Raw genomic sequence first — 11,231 nt, forward strand, 5'->3', positions numbered from 1 at the left:
AGTACTGAGTACATATGCATGCTTATACTTTTCAGAGGTCCGATATTGTTCTATGTACATTCCTTGTTTTATTGATTGCATATAATATTCTAATTTTCTGAGATTGTGGATTTGGGGTTTTTATGAGTTGTACGCCATAATCATTACAATTATGGCAAATCATGGCTTGAACTGTCTTGCTTTGCATGTAATGAGTCTTATATCATATATTAGTTTCACCTTTTAAGTTGCATTACTGAAATAAATGAACTTTTGCACGATATTCCAATTTTTTGAGTTTCACCTGTATTGCCTTCAAAGCGATTATTTGTTTGGGGGCTGTTTGTATTTTTTTAGCACAGGTTTACCCCCTCACCACATCCCCATATGACCTGCAGACCTCATTTGCATTTTAAGGTCTTCTAAATTTTCTTTGGAAAGGACACAAAGTGAATTGCAAGCATGTTAGCACAATTCCTAGGTGTGCAGTATTTCTTGACCGGTAATGACAAGTTTTTAGAAAGGAACTCAGTTCCTTTTGCTTCTTGGATGTGCAGAAATTAGAGTGACAAGCTTGCAAAATTGCCAACATTCTCCAGGGAGAAATAATAAATTGCTATGAACATTAAAAACAGCAAACACTCAATGAAAAGGAGTTTATAATTAGAACAAGAACAGAAAACAGATAAAAGCCATATTGCCAGTATTGGGCATGTAACTAATTGCAAACTTAATAAAATACCTGAGAAATGAGGCATCCCTAAGCCTTAGGCCAAAAAGTCATTCACATGGCCACAATGGGTGTTATTGTACCAGTGAAGCCAACCAACATTTCCAAATATCCAAGTCCAATGGAGTTGCTGATTTCATACTTCCCCGGTTGGATTCTCTCCAGCTCTATTATGGCTACAATTTGCAGAATCCCAAAGCAGAAGGATAAATGAACTCTGGGAAGCTGATGCTTCTTCCATAACGTACAATGTTCTAGAAGGCAGATTTGCCCTGTAGAATATGACGGTCTTTCATTGCTACCATAACATAGAGAGGCAATAATGATTCACAGCTTGATCTTCATTGGCTTGATTAAGATCTGGAATGGAAAAAGAATCAATTCCAGGAGCAGATCAGAGAAACAATCTGAATGAAGGAGGAAACACAGCAAGGAACAGAAGCACACTTCACACAGCAGAGAACCAGTTTGTAGGGAACTGGGCCAAATCAAATGAACCAGAAACAATTGAAATTGTTTTGACAAAATCCCAAAACCCAACTGATTTTTTACTTGTTGGTGCAGGGATGGAAGATTGACAGAGCGAGGAAATTTCAGAGAAGTTAAATATTTTCTGTAATGTGCTGTCACAATATGACAGTGTCTGTTGCTTATTCTGACAATACACTTCTCATAAATTCCCTTTCCTTCTTTTGCCTCTAAGGACAGTCCTACACTAGGAGCAGCAAAGCGAGCTAAAGGTTGTTAGGTTTTTTGCTAATTTTTTGAGGATTGTAGAAAAAAGATATACAGGTAGTTTTTAGCTAATGACATAATGGAGCCTGGAATTTCTATCATAAGCAATAATGGTTGTAAGTCATGGCACCCACATGACTGATCTGATTTTGTGACCCTTTTTGCAGTATAGGTTGTCCTTGACCTACGACCACAATTGAGTCCAAAATTTATGTTGCCTAGTGAGAAATTTGTTAAGTGAGTTTTGCTGCATTTTATGACTTTTCTTGTCACATTTGTTAAGTGAATCACGGCAGTGGTTAAGTTACTAACACGGTTGTTAAGCGAATCTTCCCCATTGATTTCTCTGGTCAGAAGCTTGCAAAAGGGGACCATGTGATCCCGAGACACTGCAACCGTCATAAATATGAACCAGCTGTCAAGCATCTGAATCAAAACCACATGGCCGTGGAGAGGCTGTAGCAGTCATAAGTGTGAAAAATGGTCATATGATTCAAATAATTTAACAACTGGTTCTCTGTCTTAATGATCAGCTAGATAGGCAGGGCTCGGTGGTCATGTGACTGGGTAGGCATGGCCAACTCAACATCACTCACGTTGATGGGCACTTCGTTTTAGCTGTTACAATGTAATAAGGGTTAACTGGAGAGGCAGTTTCTGTAAGCAGGGCAATAAAGATTAGGCTAGAAGCAACACCAGAATGTTTCCTTCCTGCCTTCCTTACAGGATTAGCCCTGTAAAGTGGGGGAAAAAACCAAAAGGAGATTTCTTCCAACAACCGGTTCTCTGAACTGCTTAGAAAGTTAACAACTGGTTCTCCTGAATGGGGTGCACATTGGCTTTAACCCCACCACTGGTCATATGTCACTTTTTTCAGTGCTGTTGTAACTTTGAACGGTCACTAAATGAACTGTTGTAAGTCAAGTACTATCGGTAGTCTTTTGATGACAAGACAGACCACAATCTCTTTAAAAGCAGGCAAAACTACCCCTTCACACAAGAATGCGTTCACAGTACCTGAATCCAACTACATGTCATCTTGAAGGGCATTTTAGCTGAAAGGGACACAAATCTAATATAGAGAGCGCCATGTTACCAGCCCTGAGGTTTCTGTCTATTTTTTTCAGGACTAACAGAACTCTTCCTAGACAATCTGACAAAATCTTGTCTCAGACATCTCCAAAGAAACAACAAGAGTCCAACTCTGAATTACGAGTATTTCGAATATTCTTCAGAGCAACCCTGCATGTGTCCCTCCAAAGTTTCCTTCTCTAATAAGGACAGAGTCATCTTAAACAGGACCAGTTGTTTCCTGTGGAAATCCAGAAACTGATTCTGGGAGATTTCTCTTCTTGTTAAAGTCCTTAGCATGAGAGAAATGAGACAATTCTGACAGAATAATTGCTAATAAAATACAGGTACCCCGTTTCCCTGAAAATAAGACCTCTCTGAATAATAAGCCCAATTGGGCTTTTGAACCCATGCGCAAAAATAAGCCCTCCCAAAAAATATTGCAACACAGCAGCAGCCACGAGATGACCACGCTTGCCACCTCCTGCACCTCACAAATAATAAGACCTCCCAGAAAATAAGGCCAAGTGCTTATTTCAGGGGTCAAAATAAATAAGACCCCGTCTTGTATTCAGGGAAACATGATAATCCTCAACTTACAACCACAGTTCAACTCAAAATTTCTGTTGCTGAGACATTTGTTAAGTGAGTTTTCCCCCCTTTTACGAGCTTTCTTGCCATGTTTATTAAGTGAATCACTGCAGTTGTTAGGTTAGTAACACAGTTGTTAAGTGAATCTGGCTTCCCCGTTGACTTTGGTTGTCAGAAGGTCACAAAAGGCGATCGCATGACTCTGGGACACTGAAACCGTCATAATTATGAGTCAGTTGCCAAACAATTTTGGATCACGTGACCACAGGGATACGGCAACAGTTGTAAGTGTGAACAATGGTGAACAATGATCATAAGTTACTTTTTAGTGCTGTTGTAATTTTGAACAGTCACTAAACAAACTGATATGTGAAGCACCACCTGCAACTGCTACAGGTAGTCCTCAACTTACAACAGTGTCAGGCCTGCAGTTATATCCGTTTTAGGATCTTTGGCCTGCCACACTCGCTCTTATTTCATTATGCTGTTTCATTAGTGTAGTAGTTGGGAGGGGGGAATAGAAAGGAGTAGAATTGTGGAATGTGTTGTCATTCTTTTCTAGAAGCCCAAGGTCATCTTTTGTCTCTGTACCTTTGCACCTGACCGGAACCAGCTGGGTGGAGATGCCAGCGTGGAAGAAGAAGATTGGACCATGTGATGGATTTGTGGGTGTGGGGACAAGATCATGAACTTTCAACTGGGTGGGAATCCTAGGTAACTTACAGAATTGGGATTCTACAGTTCATTGCCAACATGTCTGTCTTATTAAATTGGAACTTTAAGGATAGCTCTGCCTTAGACTCTGATTTAATTCTGCATGATATTTGGAATGCTGACAAACAGTTTGTTTAGTGACTGTTCAAATTTGGAACTGCACTGAAAAATGTAAGTGATGACAGATTTTCACAGTTATGACCTTTGCAGCATCCCCATTTTGATAATGGGATCAAAATTCAAATGCTTGGCAATATTTGATTGATTCATATTTATGATGGTTGCAATATCCTGAGGTCAACTGTTGTGAGGTTCTGGCAAGCAAAGTCAATGGGGAAACCAGATTCACTTAACAACCATATAACTAACTTATCAACTGCAATGATTCACGTAACAACTGTGGCAAGAGAGGTCATAAAATGGGGCAAAACTCTCTTAATTAATATCTCACTTAACAGCAGAAATTTTGGGCTCAATTATGGTCGTCAATCAAGGACTATTTTTTGTAAAGTCGCTCTATAAAGATGAGAAGTTAGCCACATTTTCATTCGAGGATCACCACAGATATTGCTTTCAGCCTTCCAAGAAGCAGTGCATGTATGATAGAGTTGCTAATAAAACATTTCTTTCCTGCAGCTGCCTCATTGCAGCCTTAGAAATCCGCTTATACTGGATAGTAGTATCACAAAAGAGGAAAGGTCAGGCACAGACAGAACAGTGCATTCTCTCTCTATCCACTGGCCTTAGTTAGAGGTGAATGGAAAATCAATCTGTCAGCATGTAACCTGTAATCTGATGGGGGCTACTAACTGGAAAGTCTAAAAGGCTGGGTACAGATCTGTCAAGGGCAGGAAATTTGTAGGTCAGCTGGAGTAAGGCAGAGAGAAAAAAGAACTGAGCTGTGAAAGGTCAGAGAAAAAGAGCAACAGTGACTATCCACGGAAATTTTTAAAAGGCAGAAGGATACAGAGGGCTAAAATCACAGACATCAATGGTTGAGTAGATTTAGAGAGAGAAGAACTTTTATAACAGTCCCATGAGATACTAGAAGTCATATCTACCAGTTTAAAAATGTTGACTTCAGGAAGCTAGAGGTTTATTGGAAGTATTACTGAGATTTTTTTAAATGCCAAATTATCCAGGCTGAGAGACTTCATCTCTACATTCCACAATACCCGTCCTTCTCTCCTCTTCCTAGAGAAGATTCAAGGCAGTTTTGGGATGGGGGAATACAAGCCAATTGAAGATCAAATCAACCCTATGGACTTTGCTGGTTGAAATTTGTATGTTGATTTAATATGCATGTAAAAGTAAAGGTCCCCCTCGCACATATGTCCTAGTCATTCCCTACTCTAGGGGGTGCTGCTCATCTCTGTTTCAAAGCTGAAGAGTCAGTGCTGTCCGAAGACATCTCCGTGGTCATGTGGCCGGCATGACTAGATCCTGAAGATGCACAGAATGATGTTATCTTCCAACAAAGGTGGTCTCTGTTTTTCTACATGCATTTTTATATGATTTCAAACTGCTAAAATGGCAGAAGCTGGGACAAGTAATGGGAGTTCTCTCCGTTATGCAGTGCTAGGGATTCAAAGCACTGAAGTGCTGACCTCTCTGGTCGACAAGCTTACCCACTGAGCCACTGCAACCCTAATCTTCATATACTGCCCCTGAAAAACTAAATATGCATTTTAAGGTTTTTCAAAACAGATACCTTAAGGACTGCCCTTTGCCTTTTATGCATTTTCAACAGCTACAGTTCTGTTTGGTCTTTGGTGTTGAGCAATTCTTAAGAAACAGGTGCTTTCAGATACAATTTTGATTGGAATGTGAATCAAGTTAGAGAATTCATATATCCCACCTAATCAGCATGAGTAATTCCCAACATTAAATCATCATCATAATCACCACCACCATCATCATACACAAATGAAATCATGATATGAAGCTGTAGAAATAGAAAAAAATCTATACCATTATGTATATGCTATTATGTAATATTTACTATGAATCCTTATCCTTGTTAAGGTGCATCACGTTTATCTACTGATAATTGGTACAAAATTTTGGTGTTAAGTTATAATGTGTCCCAGTAGACTGATAATGTATATTGAGTATAAGACCATTGAAGCCAGTTTAGCTATCACTGGTGGGAAAGAGAGTCTTTAAACTGACAGCTTACAAAACTGAATAGAGAGATGTTGTTCTGACCTAGGCTTCCTGATGCAGTAAAAAGGACATGATTAGGTCCCAAAATCCTCTTTTTATTTCAAAGGCTGTGAATTATAATCATTCACAACCTGTAATGAATCCCAAATAGTTGTAAAGAGTTCAACAGTAGGCTGCCAAAGTCCTTCGGGAGAAGGCTGATAAGCACCATTACCTTCTTTGAAAACGCTGCCAAATACTTAATTGGCAATTAGCTTGGCAAGACCACATGGAGCAGAGAGTCCAAATGGAGCTTCAGAAGGTAAACTGACCAGCATGAATCAAGTTGCTTCCTGCAAAGGCTCATGTGTCTTTGCTCCTCCTTTATGTCTTATGGGCGGGGCCAATCACCTCCGAGCCTTACTTCCAAGTTGTCCCTTCTGTCTTAACTATTCTTGCCTTCTGGCAGCTCTGCACATGTGCACACTGGGAACAGGGGGAACCTGTTCCTCTGCCTTGCTGCTGTCCAACTCTGGAAGCTCCAGAGGCAGCACATAATTTCCAGATGGCCCTGGCCCCCTCTCTGCCTCTGATGCAGAGCCCTCATCCAAGCCTTCCCCAGACTCCAGGACTGGCCCATGTTCCTCCCCAACCTCTTCGCTGTCAGACTCTGCTGCCAGTTCCACAGGCCGCCCAGACCGCAACAGATGTCAGTTAATGATGGTTGGTTATTGCTTGGAAGAGGACCAATGTTTGTAACCAAAAAGACCATTGGAATAAAACCATTGGAAGGAGGCACATTTCATTTAGAGAATCTGACTAGAGCAAGACTTGACTAAGATGGTGACTGGACAGAAGAAAGGTAGGAACTGAGGTAGGACTGAGACTTCAAGCAGGTAACAGAACTCAAGATAGGAAAGCTTCTAGCAGAACCCAAACTACAAAGAGCTTCAACAATGTTTAAATATCTTAATGGAAATAGAAGAGAAATATATTCAATGCAAAAGTCTGGACTTTTTTGACAAGTTTTAAATATGCTCTACTATCTTTTTTTGTTCCATTTAGCAGTTTCTTCAATTGTCTAGACAACCTCATTTCAAGTCCACAAAATGTGTTTATTGAAGATTAGTAAACCACCAAGCTGGAAAGAACATTGAGAGAATGAAACAGGACTAAATGCAGGGGCCCTTTTACAAGGGATGCAACCACAAAGGAAGTTGATGCAGTGTTTCAATGGATCCATTAAGATCTTATTCAACTGGGCTGTCATTTGAATTTATATTTGTGAAAAAGGGCTCAACAGTGGAGTGGAGATTACTGATTTGGTTGAGAAAATTATAGTCTAAAAATCCAACTCATCCGGGGTCTCTACCAGGGGTGAAAGGCTACCGGTTTGGGCCAGTTCGCCCAAATTGGTAGTAAAAAAATGCTACTGTTTGCCTGAACCAGTAGTAAAAAAATGCTTTAAAAAGTAAAAAAAAAAATTCCAACAATCAGCTGTGTGACAATCAGCTGTGCCTGATTGTCTATGAGGTTTCTGCTTGTTGCAAGGAACATTTTGTGTGACGTCCAGCTGCTTTTACATTGTGTGTGAGTCAGTTGTGCAGCCATGCCCACCCGGTCATATGACCACCAAGCCATGCCCACCCAGTAACATGACACCAAGCCATGCCCAAGCCACGCCCATAGAACCACTAGGGAAAAATTTTGAATTTTACCACTGCTCTCTACCAAGAAGCCAAATGCACAAATACAGTGCTCCACCGATGGAACTTTCATTTGCTGACTAGTTTTTATTATTATAGAGATTCCATTAACACAAAAGGCAAAATATCACACTTCAATGCACATAAGAGTGATTATGTCTATGGAAATTCTCAGTCATCCAGGTCTTGGTTGTCCTGAAGGTGCTTTATTTCTGGTGTTTCTTTAAAGAAGAGCTGAAGAAGCTTCCTGGCTGAGAAGTGAAACGTCTTCAAAGAAAAACCAGAAAGTCCAGTTGCCTCTTGAATAAAAAAAAAAAAGCACCTTTGGGATAAGAGTAATTAGAAACAAATTCACTCAAGTTAAAACATCTCCAAAAACTAATGCTCACTAGATTTACACTTGAAGGTAAGGCCAGTGCAACCTCATGATTTCAACATACGCCAGCAAACACATCCAAAAGTGCTGCTTCTAGCTGGGCCTGGCAGAGGATATAAGAGCGAGGGCTTTGGGATTGGCAGGATATTTCTATCCTAGGGGGGGAAATGTTCTGGCATCCACTTTGCTTTGCAGTGCAGTTGGCTGGCATGAACTTCTTTCTGAGTTCACTGAACGGTACTTGCAACCCAAGGGGGCAAAGTCCATGTCCTTCTCCACTAAATGATTAATTCAAATGCAAAGTTTTGCTCTCCAAAAGAGTCAGCAAGACTGTGCTGTTGACCTGAGCTGAAAGCAATGATTTCCCTTAGCACGAACGGTCGATAGAAGCAAATCTTCTATCATTGTTCAGGTGAAGGCTTTTATATTGTAAAAATGGGTTCCTGGTGTTTCCATGGACTCTCTTATTTCATACACTTGGAATACTGCATCCAGTTTTGGTCACCATGATGTAAAAAAGATGTGGAGACTCTTGGAAGCATGCAGAGAAGAGCAACAAAGAGGATTAGGGGACTGGAGGCTAAAACATATGAAGAACTGTTTCAGGAACTGGGTATGTCTAGTTTAATGAAAAGAAGGACTAGGGGAGACATGATAGGAGTCTTCCAATTTCTCAGGGGTTGCCACAAAGAAGAGGGAGTCAAACTATTCTCCAAGGCATCTGAGGGCAGGACAAGAAGCAATGAGTGGAAACTAATCAAGGAGAGAAGCAACTTAGAACTAAGGAGGAATTTCCTGACAGTTAGAACATTTAATCAGTGAAACAGCTTGCCTCCAGAAGTTGTGAATGCCCCAAATATGGAAGTCTTTAAGACGTTGGATAGCCATTTGTCTGGAACGGTATAGGGTTTCCTGCCTAAGCAGGGGGTTGGATTAGAAGACCTCCAAGGTCCCTTCCAACTGTCATTCTATTCTATAATGACATTTAAAATCCTATTTCACAGTCTTAATCCAGAAGAAAGTAGTCTTTGTAGACAAACATTCTAGTTTATTGTATGCCTGATCGCATCCAGGTTCCTATATTCCATTTCAATTTCATAAAAGGAGTATGCTGAAGGGTACGGGTAGTCCTCCACCTTCAACAGTTCGCTTAGTGACCATTCAAAGTTACAATGGCACTGAAAAAAATTACTTATGGCCATTTTTCACACTTATGACCGTTGCAGCATCCCCATGGTCACGTGATTTACATTTGGATGCTGGACACCTAATTCACATTTATGACTGTTGCATTGCCCTGGGGTCATGTGGTCACCTTCTGCAACCTTCTGACAAACTAAGCCAATGGGGAAACCAGATTCACTTAGCAACTCTGCTACTAATTTAACAACTGCAATGATTCTCTTAACAAACGTGGCAAGAAAAGTCGTAAATTGCAGCAAGACTCACTTAGCAAATTTCTCACTTAACACCATAAATTTTGAGCTCACTTGTGCTCATAAGTTGAGGACTACCTGTACACTGTTCCACTACAGTGTATCCACATAGTTCCCCCAGTAAAGTTGCCATTCTAGGCTGGCCATTGTTTCACCTATCACCAGTGATGTTGAATGTGGTGACAAGTCTTGTCAGGAATCACAGCATTGGAAGGGACCTTGGGAGTCTTCTAGTTCAACTCCCTGCCCAAGCCAAGAACCTCATACCATCGCAGAGAAATGGCTGTCCAAACTTTTTGCTTGGAAACCCCCACAGATGATGTACCCCTGTTCCAGAAGATTGTTGTTCCATTGCCTCATAATTTGCATGGTGCAGGGAATTCGCTCCTATTTTGAGTTTGGATTTCCCTGAAAAGCTTCCACACATTGATTCCTGTCCTACCTTCAGACACTATGGAGAATAAATTACCACCCTCTTCCCTACGACATCATTTCAAACAAGGTTTGAAGGCTGCTATTATATCTTCCCTTAGCATTTTCTTCTTTAGGATAAACTTACCCAGTTCTTTTAAGCATCCTTCATAGGATTTAAGCTCCAAGATCGTCACCATCTTTGTTGCTGTTCTCTATACTTTTTCCATTTCCTCAGCATTATTCTTGAGTTGTGCTGAAGAAAAATGGACATGGCATTTCAGGTGCAGTCTGAGCAGTGCAGAATAGAGAAATACTTATTTTCCCTGATCTTATGTGTCTGTTGAAGCAGCCCAAGACTGCAATGGCTCACAGTAGTATTCATCTCTGTGCTTCCCCACTTTTCACATGTGCCTGTGTCATCACAACACATTTTCAAAGTGACATTGCTCACACTATGATATTGCAAGAGCCAAGGTGGCGCAGTGGTTAAATGCAGCACTGCAGGCTACTGCTAGATCAGCAGTTCAGCGGTTCAAATCTCACCAGCTCAGGGTTGACTCAGCCTTCCATCCTTCCGAGGTGGGTAAAATGAGGACCCAGATTGTTGGGGGCAATATGCTGACTCTCTGTAAACTGCTTAGAGAGGGCTGAAAGCCCTATGAAGCGGTATATAAGTCTACTGCTATTGCTAAGTCTACTGCTATTGCAACGTTGCTTTCTTTCAGTGGTGAAATTCATTTTTTTTACTACTGGTTGTGTGGGTGTGGCTTGGTGGGCATGGCAGGGGAAGGATACTGCAAAATCCCCATTCCCTCTCCACTCCTCAGGGAAGTATATTGCAAATTCTTCATTCCCACCCCCTCTCTGGGGTCAGCTTTCCGGTTCTCCGAACTACTCAACATTTCCACTACTGGTTCTCTAGAACCTGTCAGAACCTGCTGAATTTCACCCCTGCTTTCTTCATTCTGCAACCCTATTGCTGGCTTTAATCAGAAAGGAAGAATAATTCTCTGTAAAATGCCACATTAATCCAACAATATCTGAAACAGAAATCTCTTTATTCATTGTGCTCATAAGAACAGGATCTATTATTTGTTTTCGTTTTGGACTTCCTATCTTTGCAGCGCAGGAAAATCAAACTCAAAGTCATATTGTTTCCCTAAACATACCGTAGCTGAAAATTTCATCAAAGGGTATTTCTGTTCTTAGGATGACAGATACTCAGGAAACAATTAAGACAGCCTGGGCCATCAGTAGATGCTCAACATCCCAAGATTATGTTACCAAAATTCATGGGTCAAAAGAACCTTATTTCAGTTGTGCAGGGTTTCCCC

The 11,231-nt window shown here is 40.8% G+C and overlaps 1 long non-coding RNA gene across 1 annotated transcript; it reads right to left on the reverse strand.

Annotated features, from left to right (window-relative positions):
- Window positions 1-621: 621 nt before the first annotated feature.
- On the reverse strand, window positions 622-10,336 carry LOC148045018 (uncharacterized). Its single transcript, XR_015697003.1, has 2 exons — window positions 10,043-10,336; window positions 622-1,069 (listed from the first exon to the last, which is right to left on the reverse strand). It is a non-coding gene; the product is annotated as an uncharacterized LOC148045018 (long non-coding RNA).
- Window positions 10,337-11,231: the final 895 nt, after the last annotated feature.

Source organism: Thamnophis sirtalis, unplaced genomic scaffold (genome assembly GCF_051295495.1).
Source record: "Thamnophis sirtalis isolate CommonGarterSnake01/CBP01778 unplaced genomic scaffold, rThaSir2_p1.2 scaffold_6, whole genome shotgun sequence".
In the NCBI taxonomy this organism is placed as follows: domain Eukaryota; kingdom Metazoa; phylum Chordata; class Lepidosauria; order Squamata; family Natricidae; genus Thamnophis; species Thamnophis sirtalis.